Here is a 25624-nt window from a genome sequence, read left to right on the forward strand (position 1 = left end):
ATTAATCAGTAATGGCAGGTCCCTCTTGTCAGCTACTCTTGCCCATACTCGAATCTCCTCCAGTTCATTTTTCCTTATCTTCTGCCCCCGTCCTCCACTAGTTCTTTGTGCATCATTCTGTCATGTTCTCATTTCCCCTATAAAGCTCTGAACACATCAGTTTAATGTAATGGAGTAGAGTGGAGAGGGGATGGGATGTGATCTTCCTGAGATGGGTTCAAATCCTGCTACTCTGTTTAGTAACTGTGCAGCCTCAGGAAATTTACCCAGCCACAGTCCCTGTATCCTCATTTGTAATCTGAGGGTACTGATAGCTAACTTGCATGGCTACTGTGGGAATTCAGGATGATATAGATAAAGCTCCCAGAACTTAACACACAATTAGTAGCTTGAAGGATTTTCTCTGCGTGTTCCCTTTTACTGAAACCCGCATTGACTCCTAGTGACACTGTTTCCCCTACAACACTCTAGGTGTTGCTCCTGTATTTTGGCTTCTTGCAAAGGACTCAGCATTATCCTGTCTCCCTGCAGCTTCATCTTGGCAATTTGGGGTACTTTTCATTGAACTCTCCTCTGAAGGACATGCTGCCCACTTGGACCTCTTGGTTCCCAACAATAAAAAATTTATATAATTTATAAATTAAATAAATTTATATAATTATATATATAATTTTCACAAGAAAGCTGGGTGGCAGGAAGAGCCAACGTTATCTTGATGAAATATACAGGTTCTTTTCAGTGTTACCTCTGGGGCATTTCTTCTCAGTCTTCAAGGACTTGGAAACTTGGCTCACAGTTTCTCTGTTCCCTCCAACATCTTCCCTCCAGCTGTCATCTTAAGTGACTTTATGATATATACTTATGAGTCCTCTAACAGCCTGTCCTCATGCTGACAGTCACCTCCATTCTACTTTACCAACTCCATTTACAGCAACACTTTGGACCTTTTAATCACTTGGAACTGCTCCTCTGAACATCTGAATTTTGAAATGACTCTCTCTGCGCATAACCTTGTATTCTTTCTCTTCTCAAACTCTTTGACTCCCAAAGAACATGTTCTTCTGCCTCATCGCACACTCCTGCTTCTCAAATCCTTCCTAGTCTTTCAGTCTATTAATGTCCTCCCACTTCATTTCCCCCATAACCAGCCTGAATTTCAAGTATGTGCTCATTCATTCATTCATTCGATTGTTCATTTGTGCATTCATTCCACATTTATTAAGTGTCTTTTGTCTGTCAGGCACTGTGGTAGGACTTGTAAGAGACCATTATCCTAGCCCTGAAATGACTCGGGGTAGACTGGTCAGCCTTCTTCATCACTCTTGGATTCCTTATCCCCTTTTCTTTCCTTTGTTTCCACCTGGCAAAAAATCTGTTTTATTTATTTATTTGTTCTTGTTCTTAGACCTTCTGGCTCCAGTCATGGCTGGAGAACAATTTATCTCTTTAGGACTCCTTGCCTGAGCTGGGTCTTCAGTGCAAATCCAATTCCTCAAGTACCAGAAAGCCTTGTTTCTCTGCAGCTACCTTTCCAGAACTTAACTCTCTTCTCAAGCCTTTACCTGGATGGTCTCTTACTGTATGTTCTAGCCTGATTTCACTGAGAAAATAAAGTCTATCACTTATGAACTACCTCAAAATCCCTCACTCTTCATCTATGCTTTATTCATTGTTTTTAAAGAAAAAGATGAAACAAGATATGATGTAATATGCACAATGCGCTTCTCCATAGGTACTTTGGTCCCATCTCCTCTGGCTTCCACCTTGATTCATTAACTTATGTGCTCTTTCAATCTTCCATTCCTCCTCCTCCAAAAGATGGAGGAGATGTACCCTCAGCCTACAAGCATACTAAACAAGCTTTCTTTTAAGTCTGCCTGTTAGTCAGGCTTCCACCACAAAATTCCATTAAATTCCATTCCATCTTCCCTCATTGCTTTCACTTACCAATCTCTCCTTCACTCTGGGTAGTGTGACATCTGCCTCCCAAACTAATGAAGTTGCTTGAACATCTAATTGCCAACACCCCAGCAGCCCTTCAGGCCTCTCATTACTGCAAATGATTGACCATCTCTTGTGTTTATTCTGACCCAGTCTACCATCTGGCCAGAACTTTATAAGAAGGAGCTCTGGCAAAAATCCTGGACCTTTTTTGGCTTTTTCCTGTCCTGATCCTTCACATCCCTGGTTCTGCATTTGCTTGATGTTCGACCTCTTGCTCCATCTTTGATCTCCAGTCAGCATTTATCACTTGAATCTTATGACAGATTTGCATTTTCTGGCTTATCTTCAGAACATGTCCACAAAGTCTGATACAGTTCCAGACCCTGTAGTCTCACTTGATGGCTCGTTAGCGTATCTGGTCTCCTTGCTGGCTCTGGTCTGAACTCTTCTGAGTGGGCGGGAGTCTTAAAGCCTCTCTTCCCGTGTTTTTCATGATACTCTTCTCTCTTGATGCTTTTTATACTCCTCTAACCACTCTTTCAAGTATCCTGTGAAATCTCTTCTTCCTTTTCATCTCACTCTATACATATTTCTTGGCAGATTTCATCCACTCCCATGGTTAACCATCATCTCTATGTTGCCAACTCCCAAATTTATAATTCCAATTCTGAATTTTTTTCTGAGTTCTGCATATGTAATGCAAACGACACACTGGATAGCTTCTCAAATTTGGACTTCAAATTCAACATATTTAAAAGCAAATTCATCATCTCTTTCTTCTAGCCTGTTATGTCCTCTCGTGTTCCCCATGTCAGCTAATATTACTTTAATGTCTACACCTAACAGCTACTTGAACTTTATGCTTTTGAAATGCCTCCTCTGGTTGGTCTCTTGTATCTGTTTTTGGGTCAGTTTCTTCTGCTGCAGCCTAGATCAGCTCTTGCAATATCTCTTGTGTGGATTTTTCCGATAGCCTGGTAACTGGTTTCCCTCTCACATCGGCTTCCCTTTCCAAGTTATTTTCCACTCTGCATCAGAGTTTACCTTCTAATGGAGAGTTTTGTTTATGCCACTCTGCAGCTTGAAAACCTTTTCTAGATTCTCCTGCCTATATGGTAAAGGCTACCCTCTAGCTTGGCACACAAGGTCGTTCATAATCTGACCCCTTCCTTCAATTTTGGTCTCAATGCTCACATGTGTGCCTGTGTTCTATTCTGTGCTCCGTTTATGTTAGACAACTTTTGTTCCTGCAACTAAACCCAAGATTTCACGTGTGAAGCTCTGTGTATGCTTCCTCTTCTATCCAAGGTGACTTTGCTTTCCTTCCTTCCAACTTAAACCTTAATTCAATGCCATTCTCTGATATAGTGATTTCTGAATAACCTTTCCTAAAGCTTTCTGTTGTGTCCTCACAGCACTTATTTCTCTCCTCCAAATGCTGACTCAGGGACCCAGGGTCCTTCTTTTGGTGGCTCTTCCATCTCCTGGGCCTCAGAATGTTCCACTAGATTTCTGCAACTGGTTAGAAGATGAGGGAGCTAAATGGAGGATCACATATACGAGGGTTTTATGGCATACATCACTACTGTTGACAAGCCAGTGGCCAGAACTCAGGCACATGGCTGCAGTTGATTGCAATTGAAGCTGAAAATAGTCATCTTACTGTGCCCAGGAGGAAAAGGGAAATGGCTTGGTGAACCACTAGTGAATGTCTTTCCACATGGGCACGTGGGAGATGATTAGTATATACATACTTTTGTAAGGTGAATGAATCAACTTAATTATTACAGAATGGGCATTCCCTGAGGTAAGTCTATATCAATGTTCCTGCCTTTCAAATTCCTTATTGGCTTCCAACATTGTAATTCAAGAAAAATAAACATTATACCATATGACCAGTTATACCACTGGTCCAGAAATTGATTTTACTGCTTAACCAAATATTTTCATTAATAAAATTTATGATATATAACTCCTATTGACATTATAAAATTTCAGAGGGGACCATTATCCTAAGAACACTAACAGTGTAATGAAAAGAATCTAATGTTTATTCCACACAACAATTTACAGATCACTCAAAATTACCTTATGAAATTGCCACGTTTCAGGTTATTAATTTCAGAATCCGTCTCTTTAACAATGTGTTTGGGAATGGCAGACCCTGTGCAAAGTGTGATCCTACTGTGTGCAGTAGAAGGAGCCTTGGGGGACTTGAGGTCCGACTGTACTGTTTCTTGGCTGGGTACGACTGATAAGTCAATTTGGCATAAATGTCTTCATCTTCATCTTTAAAATGATGGGGTTTTTTATTTTTTAACATCTTTAATGGAGTATAATTGCTTTAAAATGGTGTGTTAGTTTCTGCTTTATAACAAAGTGGACCAGCTATACATGTACATCTATCCCCATATCTCTTCCCTCTTGCATCTCCCTCCCACCCTCCCCATCCCACACCTCTAGGTGGGCACAGCACCGAGCTGATCTCCCTGTGCTACACAGCTGCTTCCCACTAGCTATCAATTTTACATTTGGTAGTATATATAAGTCCATGCCACACTCTTACTTCATCCCAGCTTACCCTTCGCCCTCCCTGTGTCCTCAAGTCCATTCTCTACGTCTGCATCTTTATTCCTGTCCTGCCCCTAGGTTCTTCAGAAACTTTTTTTTTTTAGATTCCATATATATGTGTTAGCATACAGTATTTGTTTTTCTCTTTCTGACTTACTTTACTCTGTATGACAGACTCTAGGTCCATCCACCTCACTACAAATAACTCAATGTCGTTTCTTTTATGGCTGAGTAATATTCCATTGTATATATGTGCCACATCTTCTTTATCCATTCATCTGATGATGGACATTTAGGTTGCTTCCATGTCCTGGCTATTGTAAATAGAGCTGCAACGAACATTGTGGTACATGACTATTTTTGAATTATGTTTTTTTCAGGGTATATGGCCAGTAGTGCAATTGCTGGGTCGTATGGTAGTTCTATTTTTAGTTTTATAAGGAAACTCCATACTGTTCTCCATAGTGGCAGTATCAATTTACATTCCCACCAACAGTGCAAGAGGGTTCCCTTTTCTCCACACCCTCTCCAGCATTCATCGTTTGCAGAATTTTTGATTATGGCTATTCTGACCGATGTGAGGTGATACCTCATTGTAGTTTTCATTTGCATTTCTCTAATGATTAGTGATGTTGAGCATCCTTTCATGTGTTTGTTGGCCATATGTATATCTTCTTTGGAGAAATGTCTATTTAGGTCTTCTGCCCATTTTAGGTAAGTATCGATATGTATGTTCCTATTACCATTTACTTAATTGTTTTGGGTTTGTTATTGTAGGTCTTTTTGTCTCTTGTGTTTCCTGCCTAGAGAAGTTCCTTTAGCACGTGTTGTAAAGCTGGTTTGATGATGCTGAATTCTCTTAGTTTTGCTTGTCTGTAAAGGTTTTAATTTCTCTGTTGAATCTGCATGAGATCCTTGCTGGGTAGAGTAATCTTGGTTGTAGGTTTTTCCCTTTCATCACTTTAAATATGTCCTGCCACTCCCATCTGACTTGCAGAGTTTCTGCTGAAAGATCAGCTATTAAACTTATGGGGTTTCCCTTGTATGTTATTTGTTGTTTTTCCCTTGCTGCTTTTAATGTTTTTTCTTTGTGTTTAAGTTTCAATAGTTTGATTAATATGTGTCTTGGCGTGCTTCTTCTTGGATTTATCCTGTATGGGACTCTCTGTACTTCCTGGACTTAACTATTTCCTTTCCCATATTAGGGAAGTTTTCGACTATAATCTCTTCAAATATTTTCTCAGTCTCTTTCTTTTTCTCTTCTTCTGGGACTCGTATAATTCGAATGTTGGTGTGTTAAATGTTGTCCCAGAGGTCTCTGAGACTGTCCTCATTTCTTTTCATTCTTTTTTCCTTAATCTGTCCTGCAGTAATTATTTCCATTATTTTATCTTCTAGGTCACTTATGTGTTCTTCTGCTGCAGTTATTCTGCTATTGATCCCTTCTAGAGAATTTTTAATTTCATTTATTGTGTTGTTCATCATAGTTTGTTTGCTCTTTAGTTCTTCTAGGTCATTGTTAATCATGTCTTATATTTTCTCCATTCTATTTCCATGATTTTGGATCATCTTTTCTATGATTACTCTGAATATTTTTTCATGTAGACTGCCTATTCCGTCTTCATTTGTTTGGTCTGGTGGGTTTTTACCTTGCTGCTTCATCTGCTGTGTGTTTCTCTGTCTTCTCATTTTGCTTAGCTTACTGTGTTTGGGGTTTCCTTTTCGCAGGCTGCAGGTTCATAGTTCCTGTTGTTTTTGGTGTCTGCCCCCAGTGAGTAAGGTTGGTTCATTGGGTTGTTTAGACTTCCTGGTAGAGGGAACTGGTGCCTGTGTTCTGGTGGATGAAGCTGGATCTTTTCTTTCTCATGGCCAGGTCCGCGTCTGGTGGTGTGGTTTGGGGTGTCTGTGACCTTATTATTATTTTAGGCAGCCTCTCTGCTAATGGGTGGGGTTGTGTTCTTGTCTTGCTTGTTGTTTGTCATAGGGTGTGCAGCACTGTAGCTTGCTGGTCGTTGAGTGGAGCTGGGTCTTAGCATTGAGATGGAGATCTCTGGGAGAGCTTTTGCCAGTTGATATTATGTGGAGCCGGAAGGTCTCTGGTGGACCAGTGTCCTGAACTCGGCTCTCCCATCTTAGAGGCACAGGCCTGACACCTGGCCTGAACACCAAAACCCTGTCAGCCACATGATTCAGAAGAAAAGGGAGCAAGAAAGAAAGAAAGAAAGAAGACAATAAATGAAAGTCATTAAAAAAATAATTATTATTAAAAATAAAAGAATTAAAAAGTAATAAAAAAAAGAAAGAAAGAAGAGAGCAACCAAACCAAACAACAAATCCACCAATGATAACAAGGCCTAAAAACTATAGTAAAAAAACAAACAAAAAAAAGAAAAATGGACAGACAGATCCCTAGGACAAATGGCAAAAGCAAAGCTATACAGACAAAATCACACAAAGAAGCATACACATACACACTCACAAAAATAGAAAAAAGAAAAAATATATCTATGTATAAAAAAAAGGAGGAAGAGAACAACCAAATCAATAAACAAATCTACCAATGAGAATAAACTCTAAATACTGAACTAAGATAAACATAAAACCAAAACAAATTAGATGCAGAAAGCAAACCCCAAGTCTACTGTCGCTCCCAAAGTCCACCACCTCAATTTTGGGCTGATTCGTTGTCTATTCAGGTATTCCACAGATGCAGGTACATCAAGTTGATTGTGGAGATTTAATTCGCTGTTCCTGAGGCTGCTGGGAGAGATTTCCCTTTCTCTTCTTTGTTCGCACAGCTCCTGGGTTTCAGCTTTGGATTGGCCCTGCCTCTGTGTGTAGGTCGCCTGAAGGCGTCTGTTCTTCCCTCAGACAGGACGGGGTTAAAGGTGCAGCTGATTTGGGGGCTCTGGCTCACTCAGGTCGGGGGGAGGTAGGGGTACAGAGTGTGGGGCGAGCCTGCGGCGGCAGAGACTAGCATGATGTTGCACCAGCCTGAGGTGCGCCGTGCGTCCTCCCGGGGAAGTTGTCCCTGGATCACGGGACCCTGGCAGTGGCGGGCTTCACAGTCTCCCCAGAAGGGGGGTGTGGATAGTGACCTGTGCTCGCACACAGGCTTCTTGGTGGCGACAGCAGCCTTAGCATTTCATGCCTGTCTCTGGGGTCTGCACTTATAGCCACGGTTCGTGCCCGTCTCTGTGGAGCTCGTTTAGGTGGTGCTCTGAATCCCCTCTCCTCGCACACCCTGAAACAATGGCCTCTTGCCTCTTCGGCAGCTCCAGACTTTTCCACGGACTCCCTCCCGGCTAGCCGTGGTGCACTAACCCCCTGCAGGCTGTTGTCACGTCGCCAACACCAGTTCTCTCCCTGCGCTGTGACCGAAGCCCAAGCCTCAGCTCCCAGCCCCGCCCGCCCCGGCGGGTGAGCAGACAAGCCTCTCGGGCTGGTGAGAGCCGGTCGGCACCGATCCTCTGTGCGGGAATCTCTCCGCTTTGCCCCCCGCACCCCTGTTGCTGTGCTCTCCTCCGCGGCTCCGAAGCTTCCCCCTCCGCCACCTGCAGTCTCCGCTCGCGAAGGGGATTCCTAGTGTGTGGAAACCTTTCCTCCTTCACAGCTCCCTCCCACTGGTGCAGGTCCCGTCCCTATCCTTTTGTCTCTGTTTTTTCTTTTTTCTTTTGCCCTATCCAGGTACGTGGGGAGTTTCTTGCCTTTTGGGAGGTCTGAGGTCTTCTGCCAGCGTTCAGTAGGTGTTCTGTAGGAGTTGTTCCACATGTAGATGTATCTCTGATGTATTTGTGGGGAGGAAGGTGATCTCCATGTCTTACTCCTCTGCCATCTTGAAGGTCTCCCCAGAACGATGGGCTTTTAATGGATAATCTTTTAGCCCTCTTGTAATTTTAACTTTCACTTGTAGAGTCTGTTTGAAAGTGCTGGTTAATAGGGGATAGGGTGGTTAATAGACTATTAGAATGGCAGTCAATGGAGAGTTTACTATTTAAGTTAGTTGTTAAATAAAATTGTGTTTGGTGTTAGAAATGTATTAATCATCCTTAAAAGCAAGGGGAAAGTACTATGTAAAATTATGTAAGGTCCGCTTTATTGCTATACGTATAATCAGACTGCAGCACTGCAATTATTGGGCCATGTGCCAGGCCTGTTCCTCTCTCCAGTGCTCATGCAACATCACATACCTGCCAGGCTGCTAAATGGTCTACCACTGAGAGTAACCAATGGCTTTCGTTATCTTAATAGCATCATATCTTAAGATGATATTATTGTAGCTGAAATAACTGTTTGCTTACTGGCAAAGTGTGTTTTGAAATGGTTTGCCAAGAATTTGTTCAAGGACCATGTAAATAGGATTAGCACCCAAGAAAATGCATCCTTTCTTGGTGTGGTGTAGGTTGTTCTAACCTACCCCATAGCTTAGATGTTTTCCCACCATCCTATCCAGTGTTAGGAAATGTAATGGCTTGAATTTCGTTTTTGCTTCTGATAACACTCATGAAATAATAAAAGATTTTACATTGTTCCAGAAATTTATGCCAGTGAAGTCAATAGTGTAGATCAGTTATTACAATGTCTCTGTAGTGGTCTTGAAAATGTAATGACAGAAACAGGCTCTCAGACATAGAGAACAGACTGCTGGTTGCCAAGGGGGAGGCTGGATGGGGGAGGGTTGGACTGGGAATTTGGGGTGAGCAGATGCAAACTATTATACATAGGATGGATAAACCACAAAGTCCTACTGTATAGCACAGGGCACTATATTCATTATCCTGTAATAAACTGTAATGGAAGAAAAAAAAAGAAAATGTAACAAGACTTGGCCTGAACACCTATGATCCAGAACCTAATCTACCACTCATTAGGTGTGCCATGGTGGTCAGATCTTTTAAGCCTCCTGTTCCTGACTTATTATTTATGACATGGGAATAGTATATTCATTTATTTATTGAGCATCTTCTATGTGCTTGGTGCTCTGTTGGGACTGGGGAAATAGTGGAAAACAAAATAAACCCCCACCTGCATTGAGCTTACATTCAAGTACAGAAAGACAGATAGAAACCAGTGCTACTGGGGAGAGAGATACTATTTTATTTGGGAAGTGAAGGAAGGGTTCTGAATAGGTTACATTTAAGTGAAACTTGAAGAAGTGAGGGAGAAAGCCATGTGTCTATCAGGGCAAATTGTGTTTCAGGAAGAAGGGAGGGCACCTATAAGAAGCCTGAGAAGAAAATAGGTTTTTTTTTTTCACCTTCATTATAGGGCTGCTATGAGGATCAAATGAAATAATATATGTGATCTGTATATTATTATGTATTATCGTCATCTTCACTACTGTTGTAGTTAGTATTTTTATAGCTTATTCTTGCAAAATGAAGTTGTATGTTTCATTAAAAGAGAAATTCTCTGACAGAAAACTTAAAGGACATGTAGAAACTGCCATAATCTTGAGGTTCATAGTGAAAACACACTTTACCTTCAAAGAATTTAGGAACTACTAGAAGAAATCTGTGGGGAAAAAAGCAGAATATAAGAGGAAATAAAGCAAGGCAAGGGTTAGGTTGATGTCAGCAGTCTGGTGAATCATCTCTGAGATCTGAGAATTCAACGATTCTTGCAACATTAAGATTGATTTCTCTGCTAAGGGATCCTTCTCTCTACATCATTTCCCTCTTTCTCTCTCCTTCTCTTTCCTTTCTTTCTTGTTTATCCTGCCTCTTGCACACAAATTTTGAGGTGGTTCACAAGGAGAACACAAACAATAAATAGTGGTTAAGAAAGAGGAACTTATAACGTCACATAAGTATAGCTAAGAACACATTTCTTAATGTTCAATTAACACTATTATAGGTATTTTCATGACAAGTTAAGCAGCAGGCACATTTTATAATTTTCTCAGATAAACAGGAGTACAGAGAAGTTGGCTCCTTGCTTCTGCTTCTCTAATGTTGGGGAACAGTTGTAGTGAGTACGGAAACACCATCAACACCTATTTTTTTCTATATGTACATGAACAAGTGCTCAAAATACTTTGTGATGTGAGACGGGGTATTACAGACATATAAAAAAATAACTTGGGAAACAAAAAAACAGAACTGAAAGAATGTTTATCAAGACACACAATGAGAGAGAACTGCTATAGGGAGATGACTTAGCATTAGTTGAAATACCCATTCCTGGGGTAAGTCACATAGTATTTAGTCATGCCTGTTTATAATACCACCATCATGCATTTTAAATATCATTGAAAATTATAAATATATTCCCAAGCTTTGACACTAACCTCTGCCATGATCTGAAAAGCAGAACCTCTTTTGTAATGATTTGTAGACAGTAAGTTCTATATCCTTTCATTGACTCATTTATTTAGTCATCTTAGGTTCAACATTTACTATGCTTTCCGTGTACCTGCTGTATAACTTGAGGTCATGGTTTTATTCTGCCTGGGAAAAGAAGCAATTTCTGGAGCTATAGAACACTGGGCTTTTAATTGCTTTAGTTGGCAAAGAGAAAAGCATTTCCGCCTGAGTTCTCCCAGGTCTCTTTTCTCAAGTTTATGCCAAGTGCTACTCCCATCCCCCGCCAGATCACTCCAAGGAGATTCAGGATTGTTAAACTTGAGGACACGGGGAGGGGGAAGGATAAGCTGGGACGAAGTGAGAGAATGGCATGGACATATATACACTACCAAATGTAAAATAGATAGCTAGTGGGAAGCAGCCGCATAGCACAGGGAGATCAGCTTGGTGCTTTGTGACCACCTAGAGGGGTGGGATAGGGAGGGTGGGAGGGAGATGCAAGAGGGAGAGGATATGAGGATATATGTATAAATATAGCTGATTCACTTTGTTATAAAGCAGAAACGAACACACCTTTGTAAAGCAATTATACTCCAATGAAGATGTTAAAAAACAAACAAACAAACTTGAATGTGCTTAAGGCACACCTGGAGTACTCGATACAAGGATAGAGATCCTGATTCAGCATGTCTGAGGTGCTGCCCAGAATCTAAATATTCCATAAGAACCCAGGTGCCTCAGATGGTCTGTGGACCACACTGTGAGAAACACTGTTTAAACAAATTTACTCAAAGGTAAAAAGTCTTTAAAGGAACTGAACATTGTAATGAGAGACAAGTGGCTGGCAGGTGATTCTGCTTGAGCAGAAGGCAGGGAGTCCTGTGACACTGGCCAGGGCAAGAGAAAGGATTTTAACATATAATTTTTATAAAATAAAATTATGAGTAAATCTGGTTAGATGGAGCTATGGTGGGTATCAGAAAAATACATATCGGTTGATTAGAATTAGAAAAGCCTTGAAGGAAAAGGGAGGATTTTTCTCAGGAAGATATGGGTTCCAAAGGAGGAACAATTCCTAAAGAGCTACTCCAGTTACTATAGCTCTACAACAAACTACCCCCAAACTTTATTGCCTAACCAAAAAACAAACAACCCAATTAAAAAATGGGCAGAAGACCTAAAGAGACATTTTTTTCAAAGAAGACACACACATGGCCAACAGGCACATGAAAAGATGCTCAACATCGTTAATTATTGGAGAAATGCAAATGAAAAGTACAATGAGGTATCACCTCACACTGTAAGAATGGCCGTCATTAAAAAATCTACTAATAACAAATGCTGAGAGGGTGTGGTGAAAAGGGAACCCTCATACATTGTTGGTAGTAATGTAAATTGGTGCATCCACTATGGAAAACAGTATGGAGGTTCCACAAAAAATTAAAAATAGAGTTACCATAGGATCCAGCAATCCCACTCCTGGGCGTATATCCAGAGAAAACTATAATTCGAAAAGACACAGGCACCCCTATGTTCATCGCAGCACTATTTACAATAGCCAAGACATGGAGACAACCTAGATGTCCACTGACAGATGAATGGATAAAAAAGGTGTGAGATATATATACACACACACACACACACACACACACACACACACACACACACAATGGAATACTACTCAGCCATAAAAAAGAATAAAGTAATGCTATTTGCAGCAACATGGATGGACCTAGAGAGTAAAAAACTAAGTGAAGTCAGAGAAAGACAAATACCATATCATATCACTTATATGTGGAATCTAAAATATGACACAAATGAACTTATCTATGAAAGAGAGACAAACTCACAGACATAGAGAACAGACTTGTGGTTGCCAAGGGGGTGGGAGGATGGGGGAGGGATGGCTTGGGAGTTTGGGATTAGCAGATGTAAACTATTATATATAGAGTGGACAAACAACAAAGTCCTATTGTATAGCACAGGGAATTATATTCAATAACCTGTGATAAACCATAATGAAAAGAATATGGAAAAGAATGTATATATATGTATAACTGAATCACTTTGCTGTACAGCAGAAATTAACACAATGTAAATTACTATACATCAATTAAATAAAATTTTTTAAAAAGTCAGTGTTTAAAACAGCATCCATTTTATTACGCTCATGGATTAGGAATTTGGATAGGGCACATGGGGGCCAGCTAGTATCTGCTGTAGGGTATCTGGGACTTCAAGTGGCAAAACTCAAAGGCTAAGGGTAACTCAATGGATGGGCCTGGAATTATCAGCAGGCTCTTTCACTCTTGTGTCTGGCATCTGGACTGCACGGATTAGAAGATCAGGGCTGACAATTGGAGTTTCCACACATGGCCTGTCCATGTAGCTTGGCTTCCTTGCAATATGGTGACCTCAGCATATTTGGACTTCTTACATAATGGCTCAGAGCTCCAAGCATGACTGTTCCAGTAAACAAGGTGGAAGTTGCATCATCATATGATTATGGCCCAGCCTCAGAAGTCACACAGTATCACTTATGCCAAACCCTACTGGTTGAAGCAGTCACAATCCCACCCAGATTCAAGGAGAGAATGAAACTCCTACAAGGTAGTGGCGAAGTCATATGGTAAAAAGAGCACATGGCATGAGGAATATTGATGTACCATCCCTGGCAAATAAAATCTGTTGGGATCTAGGGAGTTGGGTGGCTGAAGGAATAGGAACAAAATGGATAAATCAACAGTAGTAAGTTTTTTCAACGCAATACCACATAGTAGTGAAATGAGTGAACTACAGTACACACATTACCGTGGATGAAGCTTAGAAACACTGTCTTTAAAAGTGCAAGTTCTAGAATATTTACAGTATGCTACCATTTTTACCAAGTTCAAAATAGTTAAAAATATGTAACACATTTTTCTTGTTTAGGTTTACCTACATATGCGATATGACCCTAAAGAAAAAGCAAGCCAGCGAGAAAAAGGAAAGGAAACTTTGAAAGAGTGGTGATTTCTGGGGAGTTCTGGGTGTTGAGATGAATGAATGGAGCAGAATATACAGGGGAATTTCTAGGTTCCAATGCTGCTCTACTTTTAAGGTGGGGGATGGGTGTTTATCCCATCCTCTACTCATTTATTGCTATTTTGCCCATGCTGACTGAGTGATTAGTTTACTTGTTCATTCAACAAATATATCTATATATTGAGAGCCTTGTATGTGACCGGCATGTATGAGGCAGTGAGAATAGAAGGATGAATAAGGTAGTCATGGGTCCCATCTTTTCAGAAGGGGTTTATTGTGAACGAGTACACAGTGGAGGAAACAAACAAACAGGGAATGACGTATAGTGAGATAAGTCCTCCCATAGGAGACCAGAAGCCGTGAGTGGCACATGACCCAGACTCGAAGTCAAGAGAGATCTCTGTAAGTAGAAAACATCTCCACAGAGATCTGAAAGATGAATAGAAAGTGGGAAGAGCATGTACTCTTGGAGGGTTTGTATTATTGAATGAATTTGGAAGACAAAGCAGGAAGTAGCCAGAGGTAAGCTAAGATATTTAAATAGGGTCTAGCTCCTGAAAGGCATTGGAAACTGTTTGTATTCATAGGGACTCTTGCTTGCAAGGACCTGGAGCACACCTCAACGAACCCAAGTGAGAAGATGATTTTTATCATAAATACACTGTACCATCTACAGAGCCCAAGGACACGGGAGGGTTTCATTTACAGAGACATCCGAAACCAGGAACGCAAATGCCATGAGCAATCCCTTGCGCTGTTCATCTTGGTGTACCGCCTTTCTCTCTGCTGACACCTCTGCTTCTGAAAGTCACATAATAGAAAACATGACCACTGACTCCCTCAGTCCAGGTCCTAAAATCCAGGGGAAGAAACCTATTAACTGTGGCTGGAGTAATAACGCAGCTCTCTCGGAAGCCATGTAGAAAGATGGGAGCAATTGCTCTAGAAAGGATCCTCCAATGTCCACGTCTCTCTGTTAAGGATGGTACTTTTTCCCTAAAAGTAATAGAGTTTTAATAGGATGACAATATAACCTGATCCGCATATTAGAAAGATGAATTTGTCCAGAGTTTGGAGAATGGTCTGGAGTGGTGGTGATAAGGTCACAGAGAGAAAGATGAGTTGGAAGCTTGCTGCAGGGGAGAAAGAATGTGTTGTGAGACACTGAAGACTTGGTAAATTTCTGTTTATTTTCCACTAGACTTGAGTGTTTCAAACGGTGTCATTAGAGCAATTTTCGGAAAAGTCTAGCACCCAAGGAGGGGTGGGAAATATCTTTGTAACCAATAAAATAACCTTCTCTAGGAAAGTAGTAAGGCCCCTTCCTTGTCTTGATTCCTGCAGAACAAATAGAATTCTGAGATGTTTTGAGGCCTCTTTAATGTCTGCATTCACCCTTTTCATTTTATTTTCACTGCCACAGTCAGTGGGTATGTCCAGGTTTGGGAACCCCCCCCCTTTTAGAAAAAAACATAAAAAGTTATAAACACAAAATTAGAAGTGGAAGTAATTTTTACTTAGACTGAGATAAGGAATCAGAGCTGACAAATACCACAAATATTACAAAATCCATTAAAAAATGAAACATTTTTATTAATTCCCTGCTTGATATACCTCATCACATTATTTTCACCTGAATCATGTATTTTTTGGCTACATACTTGTTGATTATCACTTTATAAGCTAAGGATTGTGGAACATTTTCTATAGAGAGACTAGATAGATAAGTCTTTTCTCCAACTTGGTGGATTGAAATTTTAAAAAAATTATTAATAGTTTAAAATTTTCTTTTGCCATCACAGATCATTATTGGTAATGTCACATAAATTGTTCTCAATTGTAAATTGTTCTCTAATTTATGAAAGAAACTGTCAATTTTTTTTCCACAAATGATTTGCTTTAGACTTTCTGTGAGGTGGGGCTGAAGGTTTGTGTTATATAAACCTAAGAATTTTGATAAATCCCACTTTGTACAACTCTGATTTAAAAAGAAACAAAGTATTGTGTGTTTATAATTATAATACAGTTAAACAGTTATAATGCTTATGCTGCATTGTTGAATAAATTGCCTGCAGGAGGGAACATCTATTTTGATTAGTTACCAATGAGAATCAAATCATCCACTTCTAACTTTACACATCTGATGGTTAGAAGAATTTTCTACAGACCGGTTCTGGCTCCATATATTTCAAATTTGTTTCTCTTCCATCACCTACACCTTTGGGACCTGAGGGCCTTGAGGGATGTTATAATACAATTTGTGGTTCTCTTCCTTCCTGTAGAGTTGGCACTCGTGCATGGAGTATTTCTGAAATTGTTTCTGCACAAGGAAAGATGCTAATAACTTAAAAATACAGGGAAGTGAATGAAAACCATATAAATATACCTCACTAAACCCAAACTAAATTTCTCTCCCATTCAAATTCCCCCTAGTCTCATTCCCCAAACGCCCACAATCTCTCTAGAGTACAAGAGAAAAGTGACACGGAAGGAAAGTATGGGTGGATCATGGACTGAATGTTTGTGTCCCTCCAAAATTCCTGTGCTGAAGCCCTAAACCGGATTGTGATGGTGTCAGGAGGTGGGGCTCATGGGAAGAAATTAGTGTTAGATTAGGGCATGAAGGTAGTGACCTCATGATCAGATTAATTTGTGTCCTTATAAGAAGAGGAAGAGCTCTCTCTGTCTCTTTCTCTTTCTCTCTCTCTCCACCTGAGCACACAGGAAGGGCCCCATGAGTGCATAGTGTCTCAAATAACCTTCTCCAAGCCAGGAAGAGGGCTCTCACCAGACCTTACCATGCTGGCACCCTGCTCAGACTTCCAGCCTCCAGAACTGTGAGAAAATAGATATCTGTTGTTGAAGCCCCTCAATCTATAGTATTTTGCTATGGAAGCCCAAACTGACTGATAGGTAGAAAGAGACAGTAGTCTTCATCAATTAATACCTTATTTTTGAGAAGTTGACAACACCACGTGATTATGCAAAGCTATTGCTATCTTCACATCATTTCTGAGGCCCTGGATGAGGCTCATGCAAGGAAGGAACCAAAAATGAAGCTTCATCAGCTTCATGGTAAATTCATCTCTGGCCACAACCCTAATTCTAGCCCTTAATACTTAATGCTCAAATCATTGCATTAACCTTCCAGTGAATTTCTCTGGATCAAGTCTCCCCTCTCAACCAGCTTGCATAACCACTGCAAGAGCAATAATCTTTCCCAGATACAGCTTTCACCATGACCTTTTTCTGCTGAAAGCCATTGGACACCTATAAAGCCTAAATCCCTTAGTCTGAGGTTCAAGGTCTCTACAATATGGCTGTAATTTTTGTTTACAAATTTTTATTCTGTGTTTTCCTACACAATGGGAAAAACAAGTGAACAATTATTAGCGGCCTACTTAGTTACAGGCTTTTCTCCAAATGTTAATATTTTAAATTCTTGAAACAATCTTGCATGATTTACAAATGAGAGGGCGGAGTTCAGAGACAACAGCTAGGATTGGAGGTGGATCTGTCTGGATTCAGTTCTCCTGCTCTTTCTATTGTACAACGTGCCACTGGCTTAGTCCTTCACCCTCAGTGTGAATTTAGATGTGGTTAAAGCCTCCATTTAAATCTCATTCTCTGGGGAAATCTTTTCCAGTTTACTGCCTCCTCTATGGCCCTTCCCTACTCTGAACTGCCACAGTATTTGGTATCTTTATTACTCAGTGGGCATGCATTCTACTTGGCCTTGTATTTTTAACTTATTTCACTCTTATGTATCCCAACTCTAACTTGGTTGTAAGCCCTTTAGAGGAGGAGAGAATGATTTAATGAATGAATTGATGCTTTTGTGTATAAATTGTTAACACCTGACAAGGCTCCCTATCCCACTTAATCTATCATTTTAGAATGAGTATATTTTTTTGTTAGTGGGACCCAAGATTAAGGTAAAATAAAGGGCAAGAGCCAGCCACACTGCCTCTTGTTGTTTCTCTATCTCATTATTAGATTATTAGGGCAGGGAGAGTTGCCACTGGGGTTTGGTGTTAGATTCTTCTCAGAAGTACAGCTGCTGATTGACAAGACCTCAGAGAATATTAAAAATATTAAATGAGCACCAGTTGGCACTAGCTGACACAAGGATGTTATTCCCCAAAGCACCAGTCTCAGGGGTGACCGACACGCCCATCAGCTTTCACAATCATGACAGAACACAAAAGAACTTGGTTTCCTGGGGATTCTGAGCACTTTGAAGAAGAAGTTGAAATTTCCTGAATCACTCTGACATGTGTCCCATGTTCTCTAGTAGAGTTATAAGTTTACCTTTCTACCATATTTACTGTTAGTCTTTATTTTTCATAAGGGGTACTAAATTCAATTCTGAAGTTTTACTTCCTATTTTCAACATTTTTTTTTATTACAGAGCATCTGAAATATATACAAAAAGTAGAGAGACTAATATAACGAAGCACCATGTAATCATCACCATCACAAAGCTTCTAAAATTAACATTCCATGGTCAATCGTGTTTCATTTTTCTGCTAGTTCTGGATTATATTGAAGCAAATCCCAGAAATATATTATTTCAGGCTATACTTCTTTAAAAAATATCACAGGGCTTCCCTGGTGGCGCAGTGCTTGAGAGTCTGCCTGCCGATGCAGGGGACACGGGTTCGTGCCCCGGTCCGGGAAGATCCCACATGCCGCGGAGCGGCTGGGCCCGTGAACCATGGCCGCTGAGCCTGCGCGTCTGGAGCCTGTGCTCCGCAACGGGAGAGGCCACAGCAGTGAGAGGCCCGCGTACTGCACAAAACAAACAAACAAAAAAGACAAAGTAAGCCTTTGACAAAAGAAGCTTAATATGGGAAATTTAGTGATAACACTTTTAATATGACAAATTTTTAAAAAATTATGACATTTGAGTTATATTTATTTATTTAATTTTCCAAAAAATAATTATGCAAAATATCTCTTTCGTCTAAAAATCTTGAATGTACAAATCCTGAGTAATGTCAAAGAAGACAAATATTCATCTTATTTATCCTATTCATATACTGTAAGCTAGCTAGTAGGAATAAGTAAAATATCCAATAGTAACAAACGTGGATCCCGTGTCTTAGCTGGAAATCAACTCTGTTTACCTAATTCATGTTCTACTAGTTCAGTTCCTTAGCAACACATCTGTGGAATTTGACTACAGAATGGTCACTGGGTCATTGAGATTTCCCCAAGTGCAATCTCTGAACTTTGGATCCGATTAGAACAACCGAGTCATATATAATGGGGAAGAATATGTTGATGTCAGAAGTCACATCTCTTCCCCCAACACCTCTCTCTCTCTCTCTTTTTTTGTTTTTTGCGGTACGCGGGCCTCTCACTGTTGCGGCCTCTCCTGTTGCGGAGCACAGGCTCCAGACGCGCAGGCCCACTGGCCATGGCTCACGGGCCCAGCCGCTCCGCGGCATGTGGGATCTTCCCGGACTGGGGCACGAACCCGTGTCCCCTGCATCGGCAGACGGACTCTCAACCACTGCGCCACCAGGGAAGCCCCCCAATGCCTCTCTCTTGATGTCAATTTTCCTCTCACCACTTAAGAGACTGAAGGTTCCTCACAAACTTGGAATGCAGGGCAGTTGAAGAAAGTAAAACAGACAGTTGAAAAGACATTTAAAGAACCTATAATGAAACATTCAATTTCTTTATCTTTTTAGTTTATGATGTCTCATTGTCTCTTAGAAAGGATTCATGCTCTCCTCCTGGTTGCTATGATGAGACAGATGTGGAACTTTTCATTTTCCTGGATTGTGTAGACGTCAGCTGTCATCTCTAGTGAATGTCAGCTTACAAGACAGCTCCGTTCAGGCTTTTTCTTATTTTTTATTTTTATAATAGTAAGAAAAAAATGACTCATATGAAGAGAGTGCTGGATTTCTAAATCCCGCTGAGGGGAAATCCTCTGCAGAGGGGTAAGTGAGGAGGGAACTAGAAGCGTTAGGCTGGGAGAAGGTGTAGGATCTTCTCTGAATCTGAGAAGGGGGGCAAGCTGGTGGTTTGGGAGTGTGAAGAATAGTAGAAATCTCTGCATTGTTTCCTCCCTCTCGTGCCCCTAGAGAGGTAGGACCATAGGTGTCGGGCTCCCATTCTCAGCAAACCCCACCCCCCACCCCCACATCTCAGCTCTGGGGCCACCATGTGGTTTGGGCAATGAGCAGCCTACCTGACATGATGACCAGCACAGGCTAAAAGAACAGTGGACTTCTCAAACCTTCTCAGCCAAGTGAGACTTCCATGATCTACACTGAACCTGAATGAAGGGGGCTGATGGAGCCCCAGTAATAACCACAACTGATTTGCCTACAGCCTATTGGTTAGATTAAATAATATTCAGAAAAATAACAAATGTGGCACTTCTTAAACTTGAGATGTGAAGTAAAACTGATGACAGCTGCATTTTATACTTTGCCTAATTCTTTAAGAATCCTCGTAAGTATTAAGGAAACTTTCTTTCAATGGGATTATAATATTCATGAGTTTGAAGCTTCTTTTGGGTCATACGTTATGAACTGAATTGTGTTCCCCCCACTGTAAAAAAGAATCATATATTTAAGCCTCAAAGCCCCCAATGTGATGGTATGTGGAAATAGGGCCTTTAAAGAGATAAAGTTAAATGAGGTCATAAGGGTGGGGCCCTAATCCAATATGACAGATGTCCTCATAAAAGAGAGAGAGATCCCAGCAGTGTGTACACAGAGGAAAGGCCGTGTGAGGGCCACAGCATGAAGGTAGCCATCTACAATCCAAGGAGAGAGGCCTCAGGAGAAACCCACCCTGCCAAGACCTCTGTCTCAGGCTTCCAGCCTCCAGAACTGTGAGAAAATGAATCTCTGTTGTTTAAGCCACAGTCTGTGGTATTTTGTTATGGCAGCCCCAGCAAACTAATATGCCATAGTTAATACTTTGATGTAGAGGTCTTTATTCTCACAGAAAATCTACAGTATGGTACTCTAGTAGAAATTCTCCAACTGTGTGGAGTTGATTTATTTTCTATTGGCTAAAATGATTCACTTTCTGGAAAGAGTGTCGCAAAGAGATACTGGGATGCCATTGACCAAACACACAGAAAGAGGTTGCTGCTCAAAGAGGGACTAAAAATAATGGGGTGAGTAAGCATATATGCAGGACGGGGAGGCTCTATCACTGCAAGTTAAAACAGGAAATACTTTCCCCAGAGACTGTGGTGATGCGAGCATCACATTAACTTTTGTTAATATGGAGGTGCTGAATCCATGCTAGTTAACCAGGGAGACTATATTACATTATAAACATTACTTTCTTACTGCCATATTTGCCTGTTTTCTGCCATTACAATTCTTAAAATCTTTGAAGATTGAGGGTCAATCTGCTTCTGATTTTCTAGGCCTCTAAAATTGCTAGTTAAATTTCATATGTGCTGTCAAAAACAAAGAAGGGAGAGAAGACAGGAAAAATACAAAGACAAGGAATATATACTGCTAAACTATAAGTTCCTAGAAGTCAGGGGTATATCATTGTCTCCTTGAGATTATCAAACACTGTAATTTGCACATGGTGGGCATTTATGAGAGGTTTATTGAATTGCCTCTCCGAGACAAAGAAAAGCACACAGCTAATACGACTGTAGAATAAAGATGAAGTTTTGCATATGCCATGTGAAATCCATTTTATCACTTTATAATTATACATTATATAGGAGTAAAAATATATAGGTAAGTTTTAGCTGGGCTAATCTACTGACAAAAATGTAGGCATTTCTGAATTTCTAGATATTTCTAAATATCTATGGTATTAAATATTGTGAAGAACTAATGAATTGATTATCCCAATTGGTCACTTTTTACTTGGTTCACTTTTTTTTTTTTTTTTTTTTTTGCGGTACGCGGGCCTCTCAGTGTTGTGGCCTCTCCCGTTGCAGAGCACAGGCTTCGGACGCGCAGGCTCAGTGGCCATGGCTCACGGGCCCAGCCGCTCTGTGGCATGTGGGATCCTCCCGGACCGGGGCACGAACCCGTGTCCCCTGCATCGGCAGGCGGACTCTCAACCACTATGCCACCAGGGAAGCCCCTTTCCAGCTTTATTGAGATACAATCAACAAATCAAATTGTAAGACAGTTAAAGTATACAATGTGATGATTTTATATATATATGCATATACATATATATGTATATATGTGTGTATATATATATATATATATATGCACACACACACATTGTAAAAGGAGTTCTCCTACAGAGCTAATTAACATATCCATCACCTCACTTATTTACTTTTTTTTGGTTTACCTTTTTCAGAAATATTTGATATCAAAAAATTTCTCCTTGTTTAAGAACAAATAGCAGTGAAGATTAATAGTGTCTAAGTTTCCTAAATATATCATCCTGGTAATGTGACCATTTGATTTATAGTTTGTCATAAATTAGTATATATCATTATAATAATAGCATATATCATATATTAAAATGAAAAGCAAACCATTATTTTTTTTTCTGGGTCTGGTAGGCTCTCCTTTAAATTTTTAAAAAAATATTTTATACAATTTTTAACGGTTACTTTCAATTTACAGTTATTACAAAATGTTGGCTCTATTCCCCGTGTTGTACAATACATCCTTGAGCCTATCTCACCCCCAATAGTTTGTACTTCTGACTCCCCCACCTCTATATTACCCTGCCCTCAACACTGGTAACCACTACCAGAAGTCAGTGAGAATTGAACAAAAGTACACAGTTCTATTTCTGTCGTAAAACCAAACACACAGTAAATTTCCCTCCATCAATCTATCACGTCACCTCTCTGCCACATACTACAAAGTATACACCATGTTTTAAGGTACAATTGGAACTCAGGGGAGGGAGAGAAGGACCTGGTGGAATATGGGAGTGACGTTACCGATGCTGCAGTACAAGCCCAGCGTGTGTGTGTGTGTGTGTGTGTGTGTGTGTGTGTGTGTGTGTGTGTGTTGGCTGAATTTTAGCCATGCTCTCTGCAAGCTCAGCAGCCCAATCATGATAACAGCAATAACATCAGAAAGCATTTACTTAGTGTAGATAAAACATAATCTTGTGCTAGGAGGTTTAATTCATATGTTTAATCCTATCAGAATATCAGGGCAAAAACAAAGTCTAGCCCGGTTTCTACCTAGAGGAAAAAGTCTAGTAGTAGGGACTGTCTTAACCAAATGATGTAAGAAATGCTGGAGCAGAACTGTCACCCTGCCAATGTCATGTATCAATTTAACCAGTACCTAAAACGGTGGTCAGGAAACTGGGTATTGGCTCTAAATGTGCCAGGAAAAGAAGGTACTGGGCACTCAAGACAGCAGGAACCGACTTTGAAAAGAATCTAGGCACAATACAGCACAACACAAGCCTCAAGAGTTTACCAGAGCCCTGGTACATTTCTCTTTCTCTCTGAAAAAGGAAAACAAAAACAAACATCCCACTGACATGGTGCTTAGTTTTTACTGAGCCCTTTCTATCAGCTGTTGGACTAGGTATTATCTCTGTAACAGGCTCCTCCAGACATTCTAGTTTATGGGACTGTTGGTGAGTGTAAATTTCATGTTCTATTCTAGAAAATCTCAATTAAGGTTTTTATAAATTGGGTGGTCTTATTCAAAAGGCTACTGAATTTTATATTAAAAAAATCAATATTATATTTAAACTAAATTTGAGATTTTTTTATATTTATATACAGCTAGTTTATTTTCATTTTGTAATTTGCACAAGCTCTGAAGGATAGTAGATTTTGGCTCCTAATCAACTCTCTCATTTTTAAGACAGGAAGTAAAATGAGATGATTATTTGCCTTTGGAGGAAAAAAGGAAGTCTTTGCCATGATTCTATCTGCGAATTACTGGTTTTCTAAATCCCACAGAAAGAGCAGCATTCAGTTTTAAACTGTTAAATAATACAAGGACACCCTAAATCATGAATTGCTTTTAAGAGAGAATGTAATCTATGACATAATTAAAACCAATAACTTTATTATTGTCTATTAGAGAAAAGTCCACCTCCCTCTTAACGTTCAACGTGAACAAGTCTGAACATTTTTTATGTGAAACATATTTTTATGTGAAGCCATAAAGCCCCAAATACAAGTATGGTGAAAGACTAAAGAGAGAAGTAATGGAGATTTTGGTTTCTTCTGCATGTGAGGTGAGCATATCTACTTGTCTTAGACTGAAGTAGCGTGGTGCAGTCACCCCCAGTTTGTAATATGTCTCTTTTTCTTGGAAGAGCTGGTTTTAGGGCACTTGTCCCTTTACGGGGTTGCAGCTTCAGTTAATGGCATGGGTGTGATTTTACCCACAGGAAGCTACGTTTTTTAATCTCTCTCCTTTGTCCCTTAGTGTCTTTCTTATTCCTGGAAGGCTGCCTGGAAAGAAGGGCATTGTAGGAACCACAGCAGCCTGTACTTCCACAGTTCTGTTTCATGAAGAAGGTCAAGGTCATTTACACTTTGGCTGTAAAATGTAGAAGCTGACCTCCAAACCAAGAGGAAGCACCAGCTTTACAATTTGTCCAGGAAACTCCAATCTTAATATTTCAAAGATGTACATGCTTGATAACGTTTTGTTTTTTTTGTTTTTTTTTCGGTACGTGGGCCTCACTGTTGTGGCCTCTCCGGTTGTGGAGCACAGGCTCCGGACGCGCAGGCTCAGCGGCCATGGCTCACGGCCCCAGCCCCTCCACGGCATGTGGGATCCTCCCGGACTGGGGCACGAACCCGTGTCCCCTGCATCGGCAGGCGGCCTCTCAACCACTGCGCCACCAGGGAAGCCCTTGATAACCTTTTAAACATCAACTAGGTCAAGGAGCGTATTCTGTGGTGACTACTTTGCATAGTTCTACAGTGTAATGTACTTTGAAAATTACGGAATCAATGGAAAGAAAAGACTAGAATCATTTCAGTAGAATTGGATACTACACCTCAGAATTCAAAACTCATTTTGGTGAGCAGTGGAAGGTAAACTTGACACATATGCCCTAATTTACCTAATAAAGTCTTAAAAATGCAGCAAGACCATTAGTTAAAATAAACTTTCACATAAGTACAGTAACTTAGAAACGCTCTGAAGATCAGTGTTTTTGGCTTTGCCTGTTGCCTCTGCAATTTACTTGCTACTCCAACTGTACGTGCTGGAGAACGTATCAATTACGTTATGGCTTTTTCCTGGGGAAACCAAGTCATCTTCTGAGTAATGACATGACTCCGATGAAACTGGTTCAATAGTTTCAAGCCACAGAGCACTTTCTCTGTTATACATAGTCATGGTTCATTTATTGCAGAGATTCCCAAACACCTTTGGTCGTGACATACTCCTACTCCAAATCGCCTAATCTACACAGAAGACTGGAATCAATGGAGAGGATACTCATAGCCTTAGGGCTGGGACAGCAGCTTCCCCAGCCTCCTTCCCATGCACCTGAGAACGAAGAGCCTTCACATCCTGTACGCTTACAGTCCACCTCTAGGCACATCAGTTGATCTATTTAGAGCTAATTTACTGACTCATCTGCGCAGTCCAGATACCTATCACCTACAGTCAATCATCACATTTTGAGGTGAATGGGACCTAAGAAAACCTTTGGAGTGACCATTCAATTCACAGATAAGACTACCTAGGAAGAAAGCATCAGCATGATAGAGTGGGGAACGGAGGGATTTTGGAAGCAGAACTAGGTCTTAATCTTGGGGTTTCTGTTTAGTATGTCTGTGATCTTAGCCATGCTACTAAACCACTTGGGGTCTC

Source organism: Grampus griseus (genome assembly GCF_964374135.1).
Source record: "Grampus griseus genome assembly, chromosome: 4".
Taxonomy (NCBI): domain Eukaryota; kingdom Metazoa; phylum Chordata; class Mammalia; order Artiodactyla; family Delphinidae; genus Grampus; species Grampus griseus.